The 20,411-nt window shown below is 40.4% G+C and overlaps 1 protein-coding gene and 1 pseudogene across 1 annotated transcript in view; one reads left to right on the forward strand and one right to left on the reverse strand.

The window, feature by feature from the left end:
* RAPGEF5 (Rap guanine nucleotide exchange factor 5) overlaps nucleotides 1-20,411 on the reverse strand; it is a 230,116-nt gene that overhangs the window by 191,974 nt on the left and 17,731 nt on the right. The window lies entirely within an intron of this gene.
* Nucleotides 5,557-6,847, forward strand: LOC121474514 (annotated as a pseudogene).

Genomic DNA, 20,411 nt, shown 5'->3' on the forward strand with positions numbered 1-20,411 from the left:
GAGGAGGAGGAGGAGGAGGAGGAGAAAGCTTTTAGGTAGAAACAAGTTCTCAAGAACTAGGTAAGGGCACATTCACAAAAGAAAGCAAACCATTTCCTTTCTTTCAGCTGCCAACCTAAATCTGGCTGTCTCCACACTAGTATTACACTCACACAATTCTACTTCACAGAAACTTCCCCATGGATGGCTGGTTTCAAAAGATTGGTAAAGTGAGTAAATAAAGCCATGAGAGTCTTCTAGGCTGACTAGATAACAATGACAGATAAGCTACTAGCTCACAGGGAATCAATGAGAGCAACACAACAAGACTGGCCTTTTCCAGAACACAATACCTACATTTGTTGTCAGAAACTCCTGCGAAGCGCTCTCTTAACTGGTCCCAGGAGGGCTCTGTTCCATCAACGCTCTAGCATGGCAGCTCTCAAACTCAGCTGGGCTCTAGGAAGCCCCAGGGCTCCCTGCAGAACTCTGATAAGTTATGATGTATTAAACTTGAAATCACTACCCTAACTATGTGCTTTAGAGACCGCTTTTTGTTAGTTTGTCGGTATTGATGCAAAATACCAAGTGTCAAAAAGAACTTAGAATAGTCTATCCATGACCTCATTTTTAAGAGGTGCTGAGAAATTATGTTTTTATTAGAGGAATACAGTGGACCAACTTACGAGAATCCAAGAATCACCGCTCTAAATTCACCCCATGGGTTGCTCCCCAGCATTTACCTGAAAGAGTATCTATCACAAGAACACCCTTAAAAATGCACCCCTCTCTGTTTCCATATTTTTTCCTAAAATGTTATCAGCTGTTTTCATCCCATCTTTGAATCCCTTGTTTTTTTTCCTCCTCTAAGCATTCGAGGGCTTCATCTAATCCCTCTTGTGGCAACTAACTTCCATTCATTTCTCATTTACAAAGCACCTACTGAGTTTGACAAGTACTGTGGGAGCTTCCAGAACCATACTCAAGAGTGTGATACCATTCCTAATCTGGAAATCCATTTACCAGATCACATAGGATCTAAGGAACACTTTAAACCCACAAATTCTTTTTTTAATCCTGATGTCTTATCAATTCACTCTATAATTTTGGATGGCTAGTTCCAGTGATACAGAGTACCCTCTTTTGAATGGCTCTTGCCATAATATCTCATAACATAATGCCCAGGTGAAATGATTTTTCCCCTTTATTTCCAATTTCCTAGAATTTCTTCAGCTAGATGTGATGATACTTTCATGAAAGACATATATCTATCTATCTATCTATATATATAGATAGATAGATAGATAGATAGATAGATATAGAGAGAAGATTAGTAACAATACAAATGAAATTAGATTTTAATTTAAATTTATTTCTTTTCCTTTCCATTTTAGTGAACCATGGAAAATAATTCCCAAGTGATTCCAGGCAAATATTTTTCATATTTTAAACATGTGTTAGAAAATTGCAACCCGGGATCCCTGGGTGGCGCAGTGGTTTAGCACCTGCCTTTGGCCCAGGGTGCAATCCTGGAGACCTGGGATCGAATCCCACATCGGGCTCCCGGTGCATGGAGCCTGCTTCTCCCTCTGCCTATGTCTCTGCCTATGTCTCTGCCTCTCTCTCTCTCTGTGTGTGTGACTATCATAAATAAATAAAAATTAAAATAAAAAAAAAGAAAGAAAATTGCAACCCTTTAATACCCACAAATGAACTTCCAAAAAAAATTACAGCATAACTCGAAAGAAAGGGTAATTGGTTAGCAATCATGTATTACCTTCATTTTTTTAACGTTCAGTGTCCACTAAAGTTAAACTATAATGGTCCAAGATGCTGGTCTGAACCAAGCACAGAATTCACTCTAGAATTAGTAAAAAGATCCCACTATACTATATGATAGACTTACAGCACTTTTTTTTTTAATCGGCCCTTAAATGACATGCCTTAATACTCAAATTGAATTAAAGTATACAAGTAGCCAAGGGAAGAGAGAATGAAAGGAAAAAGACCAAATCATTTTGACCCCTGCACACCTGCTCCATTTCAAAGAGGAACGAACAGAACTACCAAATTTATTGATACCTTGAGAATTCAGTTCCTGATATAACTTTCTGTCACCTGCAGCCATTACCCTTTCTTTATTCTGGGCCATCACGAAGAAGATGAAGACATCTAAATGGAATAAGTACCTGCCTTTTCTTACAATCCTAGGAAACCAGAAAGTTTCTGAAGTTCCTGGAAAGCCTCTATGGGAAGAGATTACCACTGACTCAAACAACAAGGTCTATAACAAAGCAGGCTGTCCAGTAGAGTTCTAAGATTATGGGTCTTTTTAAGCCCCAAGAAATGCTTCCAACCCAATCAGAGCTTGGTCAAGGTAAAAGGGACCACACCCCAGCCAGGATGTGGGCTTGAGAATGCAGCATCACGCATTAGGCAGCATACAAGCTGGAGCCAACTGCTGAAAGGGAAGCATGGGGTGGGTGCCATCACCCTCCCACAAGCTCCAGTCATGGTTCAAGCCAACCACCACGTCCTTGGGGCTCCAAGGGATGTGTTCCCACTGGTAGGTCACAACCACAAAGGCCATTTGCGGTAGCACCTTGTCCACATAGTCTTGCCACAACAACGTCAATGATGTTCTCAAAATTGTATTTTTCTACTGCCCAGTGAGATGTTAAGAACATGGAATGAAATGGAAATGGCAGAAATGTCTACTGAGCACCTCCTTGGTCTTTAGCACTTTCCCATAACAGTAACTGCATCCATCTAGTCACATTTTTACAGACAACAGGCCTGAGGGACAGAGAAATTAAGAAATTTCCTAAAATGGGGTGGTGTAGTCAGTTAAGCATCTGACTCCTGATTTCTGCTCAGGTTTTGATTTCACTGCGGTGAGATGAAGCCCCGCATCGTGGAGCCTACTTAAGATTCGTTCTCTCTCTTCCTCTGCCCTCCTTTCCCCCTTCTCACTCCCTCTTGAAAGAGAGAGAGAGAGAGAGAAAGCAAGCAATTTAAAGTCCCTGAACTGGAAAGTTAGAGAGCCAGGACTGAAACAATAGTGACCGGTTGCAAAGCCACCACTCTGCTGTAATAGACTGCATGCTATTAATTAATAATTGGGTTTCTACCACGTGCTACAGATTGTGCTAAGTATTTTATATGCAACATACCATTTAATCTGTGGAAAACTTTGAGGTAGGTACTATTATTAATTCTATTTGGCAGGAGAACTAGACTTGAAGAGGTTGAGAAATCTACCCATTTGCAGCCCAAGCCCATCTGTAGTTACCACTTCACAAGTGTCACTTATAACAACAGACTGTGATGATTTAAGAGTCACATGACAAATGAGTGCTCCTCGCTGCATTAAGAAGACACAAATAGCACTAGATCCAGTGATTCTCAGCCCTGGGGGTAAATTAGAGCCATCTGAGAAACTGAAGAGAAAAACCAAGCAGGAGCTCACGTCCCACCTCCAGACCACAGAATTAGAAGCTCTGGGAGTGAGGCCTGGGTGGTTTATGCCAAGCTCCCCAGGTGGTTCGAATGTGTAACCACTGTACAAATCGGTGGTTGGAACTGGCAATTTGAACCTCTCATCATCCACTTCAGCTAGGAGACTTGGAGCGCTCTTCAAACATTCCCTCCTTCGCAGGCCCAGCTGAGTTCAGAACACAGAGTTATACAAGTCCTTTGACTGACAGCGCTGGGATCTGTGGCTGAGCTTTTAAGTCTGGCTTGTGCAAAACAACGGGCTAGTGTTTCTGGACATCCCACCTTGTACCTGTTTGTGTGATGTTTTATATCTACCCCATCCCAGACATAGCCCTAAGCTAAGGTACCTTCATGTGTGCAAAGAACATACCCTTTTAATGGCACCCACGGCATTCAACTTAATTTTTACTTCCCATTAGTAAAGGACTCTCTTCTAGTATAAACATGTTTGCCCCACTTAAAAGTCAAAGTAGAAAAATAAAGTGGGTTCTAGGGATACTTATAAATATTTCAAAATCTTGCCTGCCTAGGAAAATAAATCAGCAAGAACCAGCAGCTTCTGGGAAAATATACACAATAGGTACAACAAAAACAAACCCCAACATGTTATCAACTTGATTTGTATTCAGTTCTTAGGAAAACCTTTCTTCTTGCTGCATTTACAAGCAAGAGAATAGTTCTGCCTAACACAGTGGGCTTTTCTAATTAACACAATCACAGAAAAGCTTTGAATATTTAGGAATCCAGTCGCTGAAGATTTTAGAACAACAGTTAAATTAGCAAGCTTACTTATCTCCACTTGTCCCTGGATTCTCTGTTTATATTAACATCAACCTACCCAGTCATACCTGGACTCTAAGATGAACCCTTTCCACAGTAACCAACATGAAGATGCTCCCAGCGAGACAAGGTGAGCCGCAAAATAATGAAAGAATTGCATTATGACCCACAGGAAAAATATCCAGGAGCCCATATTGATAGAAATGGTTGAATAAACAATGTTGGGCCAAGTGGGCTGGAGGGAATGGGGACAGCTCTACCTTACAGAATCTCAAGTTCAAGAAGAGGAGGAAAACAAATTCACCATTAGGCAAATACTATGGTACTAAATGTTGCAGACAAAAGAGAAAGAAATCAGTGGGTGCCAGAATTAGTGGACACAGTGTGATATACAGGCTGTCTGTGCAGTGTCAAAGTCCTTCTCACAAGATATTGAGTATGGAGGGAAAAAAGAGTAACAGCATAGAATAGCAGACCTCACGCTAATTGATAAGTTATCACTAATCATGAGACATGCTGACATCATTTGCCCACTGAAAGATAGGAGGAGGAAGGCACTGCAATGGCATTTTTGTAAAACTGTGCACCTGAATTCAATAAAAAACTGGACAACTCCAAATCGAGGGGCTTTCCTCAATAGCCTGTAACTCTCCAAAAATTGTCCAAAGGTTCTCCCAGGTTGGAGAAGATGAAAGGAATTGCAACGAAAGGCCATGTGCAATTCTAGACTAGGAATAAGGACCTTGGGTGGCACAACGGGCAAACTCTGAATGAGGTCTACATTTGAGTTAACTGACTATGAACGCTGCTTTTGTCAAGTGTACTGTGGTTACATAAAATGTTAACATTTGGGGAAGCTGAATGAAGGTTAGAACTCTCTACCATTTGTGTTACTTCTGAGTCTGAAATTTTTGCAAAAGGAAAAGTTGGGGGGAAAAAAGTAATGGCCTCTTTCCTCCCCACAAATAAAGTTTCAAAAACACATTCATGCGCAGCCCGGGTGGCTCAGCAGTTTAGCACCACCTTCAGCCCAGGGCATGATCCTGGAGACCTGGGATCGAGTCCCACTTCGGGCTCCCTGCATGGGGCCCGCTTCTCTCTCTACCTGTGTCTCTGCCTCTCTCTCTCTTTCTCTCTCTCTCATGAATAAATAAAATCTTTTTAAAAAAAAACCACATTTAAACATTATTTCAAAATAAAGTATCTATTTCTTTGCTAAATGCTGTGTGGCCCTTACCATACCGTTATTATCTCAGGCTGCAAAACAGAATGATGCTTGCCGCCCTGCACACTTGGACCTGTAGCACAAATCAGATTTCTCTCTCTAAAACATCTTCTTGGAATTTTCCAGAACGCTCGGTGAGACGCAGAGGAGCGGAGGCTGTCTGAGCTGCGCCCAGCAACGCGCTCCTTCCCGCTCCCCCACTCTGGCTTTGGCCCTCTCACCAGCTGTAGAAAATGTTGAAAGAAACCACTTACTATGATGTTTTGGGGGTCAAACCCAATGCCACCCAGAAGGAATTGAAAAAGGCTTACAGGAAACTGGCCTTGAAGTACCACCCTGATAAGAATCCAAACAAAGGAGAGAAGTTTAAAGAAGGCAATTAAAGAAGGTGGAGCTGGTGGTGGTCTTGGCTCCCCAATGGACATCTTTGATATGTTTTTTGGAGGAGGAGGCAGGATGCAGAGAGAACGGAGAGGTAAAAATGTTGTACATCAGCTCTCAGTAACCTTAGAAGATTTATAATGGCACAACAAGAAAACTAGCTCTGCAAAAGAATGTGATTTGTGATAAATGTGAAGGCCGAGGTGGTAAGAAAGGAGCAGTCGAATGTTGTCCCAATTGCCGAGGTACTGGAATGCAAATAAGAATTCATCAGATAGGACCTGGAATGGTTCAGCAAATTCAAACTGTGTGCATGGAGTGCCAGGGCCATGGGGAACAGATCAGTCCTAAAGATAGATGTAAAAGCTGCAACGGAAGGAAGATAGTTTGAGAGAAGAAGATTCTAGAAGTGCATATTGACAAAGGCATGAAAGATGGCCAGAAGATAACATTCCATGGTGAGGGAGACCAAGAACCAGGACTGGAACCAGGAGATATTATCATTGTTTTAGATCAGAAGGTCCATGCTGTTTTTACTCAACGAGGAGAAGATCTTTTCATGTGTATGGATATACAGCTGGTTGAAGCCCTGTGTGGCTTTCAAAAGCCAATATCTACTCTTAACAACCGAACCATTGTCATCACCTCTCATCCAGGTCAGATTGTCAAGCATGGGGATATCAAGTGTGTGCTAAATGAAGGCATGCCAATTTATCGTAGACCATATGAGAAGGGTCACCTATTCATCAAATTTAAGGTAAACCTCCCCGAATGGCTTTCTGGGGCTTTCTCTCTCCTGATAAACTTTCTTTGCTGGAAAAACTCCTACCTGAGAGGAAGGAAGTAGAAGAGACTGATGAAATGGACTAGGTAGAACTGGTGGACTTTGATCCCAATCAGGAAAGACGGCGCCATTACAATGGGGAAGCATATGAGGATGATGAACATCATCCTAGGGGTGGTGATCAGTGTCAGACCTCTTAATGGGGGCAGTGAATAACACTGCTGCTGGCATTTTATATGCAGTAGTGGATGAGTGAAGGACTATAATCATAGCTCACTACTTGCTATTGTTTTTAATATTCAACTATAGTAGTGTTTTAAAAGTTAAATGAAGAATAAACTCAAATATAAATGCTAAAAAAAAAAAAGAAAACTTCTTACATATCACCTTGTTTTTTATTTTTATTTTTTCACCTTTTTAAAAAATAAAATAGCTATTTAAAAAACACAGTTTCCTCTCACTGAGTGCTCACAATGCGCCAAGCAGTCAATACCTTCAAGGATACCCTGCCACACTTCCGTCCTACAAACCCTCTGCTCTAGCCAGGCAGGTGGTCTTTTACTATGCAAATGATGCACAATCTCACCTCTGTGCCCAAGCCCTTGCCATGACCTCTGCTCCCCGCATTTCCCTACATTTCCATACCCTGCTCTTCCTTAGATCCATGCAAATGCTGCATGAAGTCTCCCCAAGTCCTGAGCCTCCCAGGACTAATCTCTGTCCCACACACTCTAACATTTGTCTTTATCTGCCACTAGGATAGAATGCCTTCTGCCTTCATTTGCATGCCTCTCTCCTCAACCAGCCTTGTAACCCCCCAGTATTTTTTTATCCCATCTCTAAATCAAGCCCCTTCCATAGTGCGTGCGTGGCAGGGTCTGACCATCCGGTGGGGACTTTTCCCCTTGTCACAGTACCTGATGTTCCAGACCCTTGGGCCAAGTGGTAAATGTCGTATTACCACCTCTGCCATACTACTACCACTACTATCACCACCACTCCCTTCCTTTCTCTTATTTCTCAATTCTGTTTTAAGTGGTCAAGAATGCAGCAAAAGTATATACAAAATGTATTTTTTTAAAGATTTTATTTATTTATTTATTCATGAGACACACAGAGAGGCAAAGACATAGAGGGAAAAGCAGACTCCCATTGGGGAGCCCGATGCAGGACTCCATCCAGGACCCCAGGATCACACCCTAGGCCAAAAGCAGACGCTTAACCACTGAGCCACCCCAGCATCCTTACAGAGTGTATTTCTATACACTGAATTACTTCTGTGCTCATTTTAAAACTTAAAGACATACTTGAATACCAATTATTTCTTTGAAGTGAAAAACACTTCCATTAAGTCACTTTATTTGGTGTTTCAAGAGGAAAAATGTTCACTTTTCTTCTAGTGGGTTACTGGCAACTCAGAAATGTGCAAAAGAAATACACCTTGGAGCAGCTATCTTTCTTGCCTTCCTTGGCTCTGGGAATTAGTCTTTTAAATGCTTCTTGTTAATTAGTATATAAATTTTTGAAAGCTACAAAGTGATAAAGGTGATAGTGTTGTCTTCTGGCAGAAGGAAGATTTGGAACACTTGATCTAGTTTTTCTTTCTCAATTACTCACATAAAACATGCAAACCACCTCAGAAATACAGCACCAGAGAAGACATCCTGAGGTCACCTGGCCTACTCCACAGCCTTCATCTACACTGAGTCATGTGGGAATCTGGATCAGGAGTCCCTGAATTACAGCCCACAGGACAAACCCAGCTGCCACCTGCTTTTCATAAAGTTTTATTGGAACACAGCTGCGCCCATGTGTTTACATATGGTCTCTGGCTATTTTCCTGCCAAAAATCTTTACTATCCAGCACTTCACAAAAAAAGTTTACCAACCCTGGTCTATATTATCAAATTTTACAGAACAGGAGGTACTCTATAAAATCTCTAGTAGTACATTCCTGTGCTCAATTGGTTATTGATAAGAATTTTTTTCCTCCTGAACCATATTATCTCCCGCTGCCACTGAAGATTATTTGCTCCAAAAATGTTTAAGGCACATTTCCATCTTCGTTTACATGTCACATAAAAGCAAGAAATGGGAGCCAAAAATTGTTTTCAATTAAGAGTAAAACAAACAAAAAAGGAGCATTAGTTTCACAAACTCTTCCTTTTATTCCAACCTATACCATAATGTAGACAAGTCTGGACTACACAAAACTAGTGCCAAGGTCAAATATCCAAAGTACTAGTAAATGTAAGAATACTGTGTTTCAAATATCTGAATTTTGCACACAGCTGTCTCTCTGCTTGGCATGACTTCCTCCTCATACATTTAAACTTTCATTGAGTTTATGTTAAAATGTATTCATATGCTCAAAACTCCTGTTAAAACTTATGTACTTTTAAAATACTTTAGATTCCAGATACTTATTAACATTTGGATTCCCCCTAATTCACTATAAGCATCTTAAAGGTAAGATCTATATTCTGTTCGTATATATAAATATCCACAGTACATCTAATATGATTCTTGCTCACAGTTCATTCTCACTGAATGCTTGCCAAAGAAAAACAAATCTAGCTCTTTTAATACCTTTCTCAAACCCTATCCCCTTCTGGGAGCTCCTTCCTCCGTGATCTACACCTTCTCCTGGGAGGCAAGCCTTGTGTGGTGGTTACAAGCAGAACTCTGAATTTTTATGGCTTAGATTCAAAGCCCATCTGTATTAATGTGTCCTTGAACAAGTTATTTAACTTCTTTCTGCCTCTCATTCCACATCTTTAAATGGGAGAAATAAAATCTACTCATAAGGCTGTTGGAAGGATTAAATGACTTATAACAGTGGTTTCCAAACCTCATGCATCTGGAGGGCTTATAAAACCAGATTGCTCAGCCCCCAGCCCCATCCCCAGAAGTTTTGGGTTTAGCAAGTCTGAGGGATGCCAAAAATCTGCATTTCTAATAAACTAAAGGAGGTTAATGCTGATAGACTACACTTGGGAGAACCACTGACATAAAATATGTAGAGTTTAGGACAGTGCCTGCTGTATAATGAGTGTTAACTAGTGTTGTTGAGCAGCACTCAGCAAACTTTACTTTTACCATGTCCATGAATTTAGGTCTTGTGAGCTTCTCAAGGGACAGGACTGTATGTTTTTCATCCTCATCCCTAAGTCAGGACAGAGTGCCTATGATAAAGCAACACCAGTGGAGCACTGGCAAAATTCCCTGCCTCTCACCCAAGGTTCCTCCTGGTTAAAAAAGAAAAAAGGATTTGTGCGAAAGAAAATTCTCCTACTGGCAACATTCCCAGGGGTTTCACATCAAGCATGACCCATGAGGGTTAGTTCCCATATCCTGTACTTAGAGTCGGCAAGAAGAAACTCAGAATCAGTGAGCTTTCACACAGCTCTTGGGACCAGGTCTGTTCTCAAACGGGTGCAGGGTTTCTTCCTTTCTTTCTGTTTTTCCTTAAGATTTTATTTATTTATTAGAGATATATCAAAAGCGCACAAGAGAGGGTGATTCGCTCCCCACTGAGCAGGGAACTCAACCTCAGGACCCTCAGATCATGACCTGACCCAAAGGCAGACACTTAACCGACTGAGTCACCTACATGCCCCAGGTGCAGAGTATCTATGGGCTTCTGTCAATAACAACCTGTCACTACCACTGCTTAAGACTCTAGGTACAATCAGCCACCTGGGTGGCTCAGTCTGTTAAGCACCTTACTCTTCATTTCAGCTCACGTCATGATCTCAGGGTCATGAGATGGCGCCCAGCCCTGTGTGTGGAGTTGCTTAAGATTTTCTCTCCCCCTCTCCTGTCCCTCTACCCACCACCACCCTATTCTCTCTCTCTCTCTCTAAAACAAAAACAAAAACAAAACACCTGTAGGTATAGTCAATTCTTAAACAAACAAGAGTTTCAACTGGACACTGTGAAGTAGAAACCCTGTCATTCATTCGAAATGTATACCCTTCTGGTTATTAACTACTTACTTTCTTTAGCATTCCCAAATCTTTTAGTTGATAACTGATTTTAAAATTTGAAAGAATTAGTACTTACCTTAACAGTCTACAATTTCACCCATGTAGCTTATAAAATTTCAGGACACTTGCAATGCTAGGGTTAGGACACAGATCCTCTGCAATTTTGCAAATAATCCTAATAGCAGTGTTGTGACCCCCTGTGCAGACTTTTGGTATCAGGGAAGGTCATTATTCTAGCTCTCTAAAGTCATTTAAAGCAGTTGGGAACTATTACTGCCTATGTGTGCAATTCCAGTTTGAAGAATCATTCTCTTGACGGTCATAGAATAGTGTCATCTCATCGGTCAACATCTTCCCATTTGCCACAAGGAGCAGGCCTGTGCCCTCCTTCTCTTCAGACTCTGATTGCACAATCAAATGTTAGCCTATTTGGCCTCCACTTACTTCACAAGCACTCAGCCAGCACTAGGTCTTACAAGCCTGTGAAACTTTATTCATCCTGGGTCACATGTCCTCCTTCCTCTCATGTCCTTGACTTTTTTTAAAACCTGAGGTCCACTGAAGGCTCACTTTATAGCCACACCAGCTTCTTTCACTTCCTTCTTCCTTTCTAACACCTTCTAACAATAATACTACAGAATCAGGACTCCATTCACATGTTGAGTGTATTTCCTTTTAGTGTTTCCAGCTATGATACCCTAACTATCACTTCTCTTAATTTGTTAAAATCCACTTCCACGAAGTGCAGTGTTCATGACAGGGGCCTGTCTTCCCAGGCCTGTCTAACGCAGAGCCCAGTCAGTACTGTGCTGCACTGTTGCTGCTGTGTTTCTTGTCCTGACTGTATGTACACACCTTCCAATCCTTGGACCCTGATTTAGATGTCCTGCTACTTCCACTGAATCACCTTCTTCTAGTCTCCCCACCAAATTATTTCTTCTAACCTGTCTAAACATCCTTTCCTTTTCTAGTAAATCATCAAAGAGAGTCCTTCAAACTTCCTCCCTCAACTTTCTACTCTGGTGCCAAGGCCCACTACAGTCCCGGCAAACTTAACCAGTGATCTTTCAGCCAGAACAAGAAAGACAGCCCCTACCCTGCTTTCTTGTCACCACGGCAGTGGTCAGGTGTTCTGAAATTCAAGGTGATCTTGAGTTCTCCAGTCTCCCCCTGGAAATTCCCCTTCCACCATAGCAGACATCGGCAACTGTCAATCAGTTCTCCCTATTCGTTACGGGACTCCCAAGAGAGACTTCTGGAATGCTATTACAACCACCTGACAGGTATTATCTTCCTCGGGTCTCATCTCAGCTAATCTCAGATGCTACTAATAAACAGTTATCCTCCTTCTTCCACCAAGGGTGGTCTGGGGGGCAGCAGTGACACTGGCATACCTGAGCACATCTGGAGACTAGAGATCCTCAGGTTGGTTCCACCCCACACAGACACAGCCAGATGAGGCTTACCAAGATCCCCGGGTGAATCCTACCACAGTAAAGATCGAATAGCATTCACCTACCTTGATACAAAATCCTGCTTCTGCTACACGTTTCTAAATCATAAAAAGCCCTTCAAGGTATCAACAGAGGTCCTCCTAAAAAAGGATTCTATGGGCAAAATGAGTTTTGAAGAGATGTTGCTCATTCTATTCCCCCTCCTTAAAGATAAAAATGCACCTAAGCATTCCCAAACATATCTGACCAAGGAATTTAAAAAATTTATTTTTATAAACATGTTACCATCTCAAAGCACATTACTGGTGTAAACAGAATGTGGTTAATCAAAGAGCCTGCCTCAGAGAATAAGCACCTCCATTTGACAATTACAAAGCACAGCACTTACTCCTCTGCCTTGTATACCAATGACTTCTAAGTACATATATTAATCAAGTTAAATAGATGTTGCCACCTACCTACAAGGTTGGGGAGGTCAAGCAGAGACCAGTCTTAGCCTTAAATGCAGGGCATTATTCAGCCTAGATGAACAAGAAGGCAAAGAGGCCAAACACCGGAGCTACCAAATCCCCCACTTAAACCAGCCTGTGATTCCCCCCAAAATTTCTGGACATACATTGCTTCTTCTCTTTACTGATTTCACCATTTAAGGGCAAAAAGTCACATCAGATTCCAAGTTACCTGTCTTCTGCTCTAAACGATCCAAAAGCAACTTCATGTTTTTTGTGTTCTCCCCTCCTCTTTCAATGTAATTACTGTAAGAGATACTTCATGAGGGGTTCCATTTTTAGGATTTCCTTAATTTTTAATCAAACTTCTTCGTAGACTTACAACAGTACTCTTTCTGGTTTCCATCTGTATGAAACTGGGTAACAAGGTTATTATCTTCGCTAATTTTATTTAACTCAGCTAGACTCAATCACAACCCTAATTTTTTAAGAGGGCCCTTTCGAAGTACACTTACACTGATAATCTGTTCGAGATGAAAGATTGGAAGCTAGTCATGTGCCCTACATTCCAAAAATAGGTGACTGAGGAATTAACCAACGCTACGTGTATGAATGATAGAGACCTTTGTCAGAAGGGTTTTACAATCCCTGCTTCTCTAAGAACACCATGCCCCTCTCTATTGCCCGTGTTCCTCCTCTGCCCACATGCCTTCCCTCTCTTCATACTCCAGGTACATGATGAAATAGTATGCAGCCATTACAAACATTTCAGTGAAGACTAAAAAAAAAAAGAAAGAAAAACTGAATAAACAATAAAGGTCAAATAAACTTAAAAACCAAATAGAGGGGTGCCTGGCTAGCTTGGCTGGTGGAGCATGCGACTTTTGATCTTAGGGTTGTGAGTTTGAGCCCCACGTCAAGTATAGAGATTACTTAAAATCTTAAAAAAAAGAAAGAAAGAAAGAAAGGAACATGCCAATGTATATCCAATAGTAATGTTATAGATTACTATTAGTAACAGTCATGGTAGAATTTTGTTTCTAACTTTCCAAACTTCCCATTTCTCTATATTAAATGTATTACTTTTATAACCAGGAAAAAAAGGTGCCTATAAAAGATAAAACATCCACTTACACCGTTATCTTCCACCTTCAACCCTATAAAGGAAAGACCAGGTTACACAGATGAAGATGGTGACTATAAATGATTAAGAACATAACTACAGTCAGAATGAAATCCAAACTTAAGTTAGCTCTAATAGGAATACACTCCTGGGTTCGAGGAGAGTGAGAAACCTCTAGGTGAAGAGCCAAGAAGACAGGATGGGGTTGATTCTGCGAGGAAGGATGTTTTTAGTCATTTCCCCCTTCTGCTTAAAGAGTCCACCATCACTGCCTGCCATAAAACGACACGAGCATGGGGAAGGCACGTGGAGGCTCAACAGATGGAGCCCTCCGTGACAGGGGACAGTGAGAGGCCACAGCAGGATCATCTCCATCAACACAGCAAGATGAGATGGGGCAGCCCTTCCGTTTCTAAGTGTGCCCGGTGGGTAAAGGGTATAAACTTCTTCTGCCCAAAGTTCCTACTATAATAACAACAGTCCTACTATAATAACTTCAGTCTTTAATTCCAATACAATTTACTACGTTCTATAGAAGGACACAAATTAAAGACCAAATGTGAACACATATCAGAGACTTGACTTGAATGACCAAACATGGCTCTACACGCACTAGTGAGGATAAACAACACTCAGCAGTGATTGACAAGAATAGGAAAGAAAGAAGAAAGGCTGAAGGCAGACACAAAACAGTGATGTTTTTTGGCCAATTTGCTCAAGTTTTTAGAGTCATTTTCTCTTGCTATTAACCTCTGAATACTCAGAACAACATCTAAAGAAAAATAAGTCAGGAAGTAAATACCCAAAGTCATATATCAATAATATCTGAGTTCCCAGCATTTGAATTTGTCTGTACACAGCCTGGCTGGATACCAGCTTCCAAGGGAAGAATGTGAGATGCACAATGGATTATGATATGATAACTACATTTAATATGTGATATATGAAGCCACATGTAGTTTCTAGTAAAAGCTAAACTCTCTCTTCTGTCCCAGAGAACAGGTATTGTATTCACTACTCTCAGATATGAAACTGCGTATTAATTTTTATTTCACTATGATCCTCCATGTATAGGACACGAGTTGTTCAGTGCCATAAGCAAGAATTTAAATTTTATTTTTTTAAAGATTTTATTTATTTATTCATAGACACAGAGAAAGAGAGGCAGAGACACAGACAGAGGGAGAAGCAGGCTCCATGCAGGGAGCCCGATGCGGGACTCGATCCCGGGTCTCCAGGATCACACCCCAGGCTGCAGGCGGCGCCAAACTGCTGCGCCACCAGGGCTGCCCAAGAATTTAAATTTTAGTACCAGCCTCTCGTGGCCTTCCTTTGTCCATCACACTCTTTTCTGAGTCCTGAGCGACACCTCTCCAGTTACATACAAGCTAGTGTCAGTACTCAGATGCCAGCATGCAGAGATGAAGTTCTTGACCAGTGGTAGGAAAATGGGTTTTAAAGAGCCTTTTTAGGTACTTTTCCCACATAGATCTTTTACTGAAGGTAAGATTAAATCACTAAAATAGTCATTTTTAAAGCCATTCCTAAGCTATGTTGAAAACTATTTTAAAACTCCTTATTAGGGTGCTTGGGAGGTTCAGGAGGTGAATCATGGCTCAGGTCATGATCTCATGGGTTGTGGGATTGAGCCACACTTCTGGCTCTGCACAGACTCTGTTTAAGACTTTCTCTCCCTCTGTCTCTGCCCTTCCCCCCCATGCTCTTTCTCTAAAATAAATCTTTTTTTAAAAGAAAACAACCCTCATTGATGGAATATAAAACTGAACTAAACCAAAATCTTTTCAAAAGAACACAAGATTGAAACCTTTTCATTTTTTCTAAGAGCTATGTCCCTCTTCAGGGTATGAGTCTTGCAAAAGCTTGGTATTTCTATGCCATTTTGACTTTGATATTATTTGTGTCCCTTAGAATAAAAGACCAAGACTTGTTTAAAAATAGTGATAAGAGCTACTGAATTGACCAAGAACTTTCAAGAAAGGAGTATATTCAGCAGTGAACAAAGAACCAAGGCCTTCCTTTTATTACATATCTCAAAAGTCATGAATTAAAAGACACTTGTTTAGAATACTGAAATATTGTTAAAATCGTAGGGTAAAAGCATATTTATGATTTTAAAAAAAAGCGTACTTTCTCCCTTCTGGCATTAAACCCATATATGATTCTGGAGATTGGTTGCATAACAATGTGAAGATGCTTAATTAACACTACTTAATACTTGAAAAAGTTAAGATGATAAATTTTATTACGTGTATTTTGCCACAATTAAATATTTAAAAATTTTAAGCCATATTTGATAGATTCTGAAATTGCAAATTTACCTAAAACTAATAATCTGCAAAATGAGGGTACATAACCACATAAGAAAAGCCATACCATCTAGACTGAAGGCTCTTTCTTTCTTTCTTTCTTTTTAAGATTTTATTTATTTATTTGATAGAGGAGGGAGAGAGAGCACAAGCAGGGGCAGCTGCAGAGGGAGAGGGAAAAGGAGGATCCCTGCTGAGCAGGGAGCCAGCCAGCCACAGGGCCCAATCCCAGGACTAGAGGATCATGACCTGAGCTGAAGGCAGACACTTAACCAACTGAGCCACCCAGGTGCCCCTTGAAGACTCTTTCTTAGGCCACTCTAACCTTGCCTGCATCTCCACGCCATGTGGAGATTTGGCCCTTGTCAAACCTAGGCCTTAATTTCAGTGATGTTTTAAATGGCAATGTTGGAAATGTAATCAGAAGCAAATGAAGCTCCAGGAGTTAATTAACACAATTGTGTGCCCATGTTTTCTTCTTATGAATATATTTAAATACAGCACAAAGGTCATTGTTTAAATAAAGCCTTAAATATGAAGGTAAAAATGAGAACTGTTCCACCTGCAGAGTATAGAACTTTGCTCTTTCCTGGCAAAGCACTTTCTCCCTCTACTCTCACCCACATTTCAAAGCTAACAAAAGGTTTTCAAGAGGTGATCCCCATTTCTTATTGCTGACTATATTTGACACACATGGGGAAACTTATTTTGAAAGCTTTTCAATTACAAATTAATGCTATGATTCATAGCAGGCAATTCCTTTCACATAATTCTCACTGAATCCATCTCAAGCTGGACAACAAACAGTTCAACACAATCACAGTCCTATTAACCATCAGGTGATGCATTAAATTTTGAACCACCTCCTCTCTGGCTTTCTCACACCCTTCCAGGCCTGAGGGAGCAACCAACTCACAAAAAGGTGAGTTAGAGACACAACTGCAAGAGGCTGTGTTTTTTTTTTAAACCACTGCCTTTCAAACTTTTTTGACTGCCACCCACAGTAAGGAGTACATTTTATGTGGTGACCCAGGTCTGAAACAAAATACTTTATTCCCTCCCTTCTACTCCCCAACAAATAAGATAAACTCTGAGCCTGTTATTTTATATACATTCATATGAAATGTTAACATTTCATTATGATTCTACAACTCTCATGTTAAATTGCCAATGAAAAACTTCCACTTTATTTTAGCTACTTGAATCTTCAAACTATTCAAATATTTAAGTACTTACATATTTACATATTCAAAATCAGGCTGAACCGCAGACTATACACCTAGATACTATATGTGTGTTTATGTGAAAAGAAAAAAAGAGACTAACCAACTAACCTTGGGACCCAGAACAGCATATTCAACACACAAGACATATTCAGTCATTGATTTTTTTTTTTTTAAGTAAAGCTTCTCTATAAATAGACCATACTCTGGTTTGCCAGAATAACCAACACTCTTAACTTCTTACTTAAGGGAAAGGCTAATTCAACAAAAGAATGTATAATGTAATTTTCTTTGAACCAAATTGAAAAGGGAAAACAATTATGTATTGCAGAACTCTTGTTATTTTTTAAAGTATTAGTATTATCAATAATTAAATATTAATAGCAATGTTAATTATTAAATACTAATATGTTTAAATATTAATGCTACATTTTTAAAAGGGAAGGCTATAAAAGCCTTCATAGAGGTAGGATGGTTTATTTTCTACAAGAGTTTCCATTTCAGCTGTTTTTCATTTAACAGAACAAGAGGAAAGACTAAAGCAGATATTAATAATGATCAGGAAAACATAGCATCAAAAAAGAAAAGACAAAGTGGCAGAAAAAATTTACTATACTATCCTTAAGAGTAGTAAAGTAAAACTGAAGTCTCAAATGTACAGACTACGATCTTTATGTCTTCTGTTGTGAATAAAGTTCCAGAATTGATGTTTCTGTGGGAACCACAAAGAACTGAATGAAGCAAAGCCCTTGCACAAAGGCTGGCAATTTGTGATAAGGGAAAAGCTACTTTGAGCAAAAAACAGGTTGTGGGCATGGAAAGAAAGTCTGTAGCCTAGAGAGCAATCTAGCATTATGTTTAACAGTTAAATAAATGCCTATATATATACACCCACAAATTCAATTAGAAATACTTATCAGACATTAATATATACTTATCAGTCACTGTTTTAAGCACTTTTTACAAACATTAACACATTTATTACTCATAGCTGTCCTTGGGGACACAGAATGATTATGTCACTTGCCCGTGGTCCTTCAGTTGGTGAGTCGCAGAGAAACCCAGGCTGGTGGGTTTCCAGGCTTTTCATCCCTACATTCCATGGCTTCTTCACTGTAAGTGTCCTGGGTTCCTGCCCCTTTTGAAACCTACCTATCCAGTTTTCCAATAATTCTGCAGGCTGACCTGCACTCCAACATCCTTCTAGTAATTTCAGAGTTGGTTTCTCTTGTTTGCAATCAAGACCCTTGACTGACTCAGTCCCAAATCCAATTATAGAGACAAGCTTATGTGAACACAAAAGCCTCCACTGTACTCTGGCCCAAATAACAAGTCAATTACCTGAGGAACATGGAAGGGGTGCATATTTATCATGTAAATGAGCCAAATTCTCATCTTACAGGGTGGGAAACAACAGCCATGGTGAAATTTATGAAAGGAAGCAACAGTGGTGCTTGTTATCATCAATTTCAAGCAGAAGGAGGTGGATTGCATGTGAACAGCTACAGAACTTCACAATTTTCTACCTGCGCCTACTGTGAAGAGCATCTACAAGTATCCTCAGACCACAATACCCTGGAATTCATACACAGAAACTTAAGAACTGAAAAAAGTCAGGAGAGATTAAATGAAAGAAACACTCCCCTATATATGCAGTCAGCTGCCTCTCTTCCCACGTATGCTATCATTTTCTACCTTATCTTCCCCTCCCTAACCCAAGGTTGGGTGTGAGGGCAGCTGGCACAAAGCGAATCTGGCTTTGAAGGTGGAGTCCTGGCACTGAGCAGATGCAGCCTAAGGACAGGGTGCTGGGAGGGAGGGACGGGGTGGGAAGGCACCCTTTCCATCTCCCCGGAGGGGAGGCCATAAGGCAGCACCAACTCTGACAGGACCATCAGAATGTGAGCAGACTGCCAAAATTTAGTTCTCCTTCCCTGAACCCAAAAGCTGAAACTTCAAAAAATGTCCTAAAGACAAATACCACCCTTAGTTGTTTAAAAAGCATCCCTTTTCTTTTTCCTTCACATAAGGAAGGACTTAACATGCACGGAGACAATTTTTCATACAAACACACCAGCATGCTCACTTGCTCTCTCCTAATTCCTTAACTAACAGTTGTGGGAATCTTCAAGACCTTCTGTATAGAACACAGATAAATTTTGGTCATATTTTGGACAGAGTTATATTCCCTTCAAAACGAGAAATTTATTTTGCATTCTTGCTGATTTTTAGCTGCCCGTGGAAACAGAATGGAGATCACCAAATCCCAGCAACTTGTCCTCCCCAAACTCTCAAGACTTCTCAGTCCCAAGCCCTCCATGTCAGACCCTCGCATGAACTATAACCCCCTAAGTGATTTCCCTGCCTTCAACCTCTCCTTCCTCCATCTGCACACCACCCACCTACAATGATCTTTCTAAAGAAATGCTTTTGTCAACTGATGGTGACTGCCACCCTACATCTCCATAGTCTCAACTTTATTCTGTTCCCAAAACCCACACGTGTATCTCATGAAGTAGTTCCAAATGTCTACATGAGGCACAAAAAGAATAAGGACAATGTATAGTTAGTCTTCTATAAAGCTGTATTTATTTAATTATGAAGAGCAGTCCTTAGTAGGGGGTTGTGTAATTTTTTGCTTTTGGGTTAAAATGTCTTTCTCTTATGAAATGTAAGACCTATTGAATTTTTTTGCACCCTTACTTGGCAAAATGAAAGTGTGAAGTCACAAGTTAGTCCTCACTTTTTATTTTATTTTTTTAGAGGTAAATCCTTGTGACTTTTAACTTATTTATTTTTAATTTTGAGTATAGTTGACACATTAGTCTCAAGTATGCAACACAGTGATTTTTCAATTTCTCTATTCTTTATGCTATGCTCATAGTTCTTCTCATTTAAAAAAAATTACTAGGGCATTAAATACAAAGTCTGATAACCTCTATAGTATGCAGGTTTTCCATGGACATTTTCCATTGCTGATAAGGCTAATACAAAGACAAACTCAAGATCACCTATCACCTTCCCTCAATTTACAAATCTAACCCTTTAACCTTGAACTTGGCTCTAGCCAGGCCCATCTCTCAGTGTCCCTATCACATGCCATGCTCCCTTCTGCCCTGACCTGTTCTGCTGTCTTCCCGACCTATTATTCTTACCAACTAGTTAGTCCTCAAATCCTACCTCTACCCAGTAGTTTCCT

Source organism: Vulpes lagopus, chromosome 13 (genome assembly GCF_018345385.1).
Source record: "Vulpes lagopus strain Blue_001 chromosome 13, ASM1834538v1, whole genome shotgun sequence".
Classification (NCBI taxonomy): Eukaryota; Metazoa; Chordata; class Mammalia; order Carnivora; family Canidae; genus Vulpes; species Vulpes lagopus.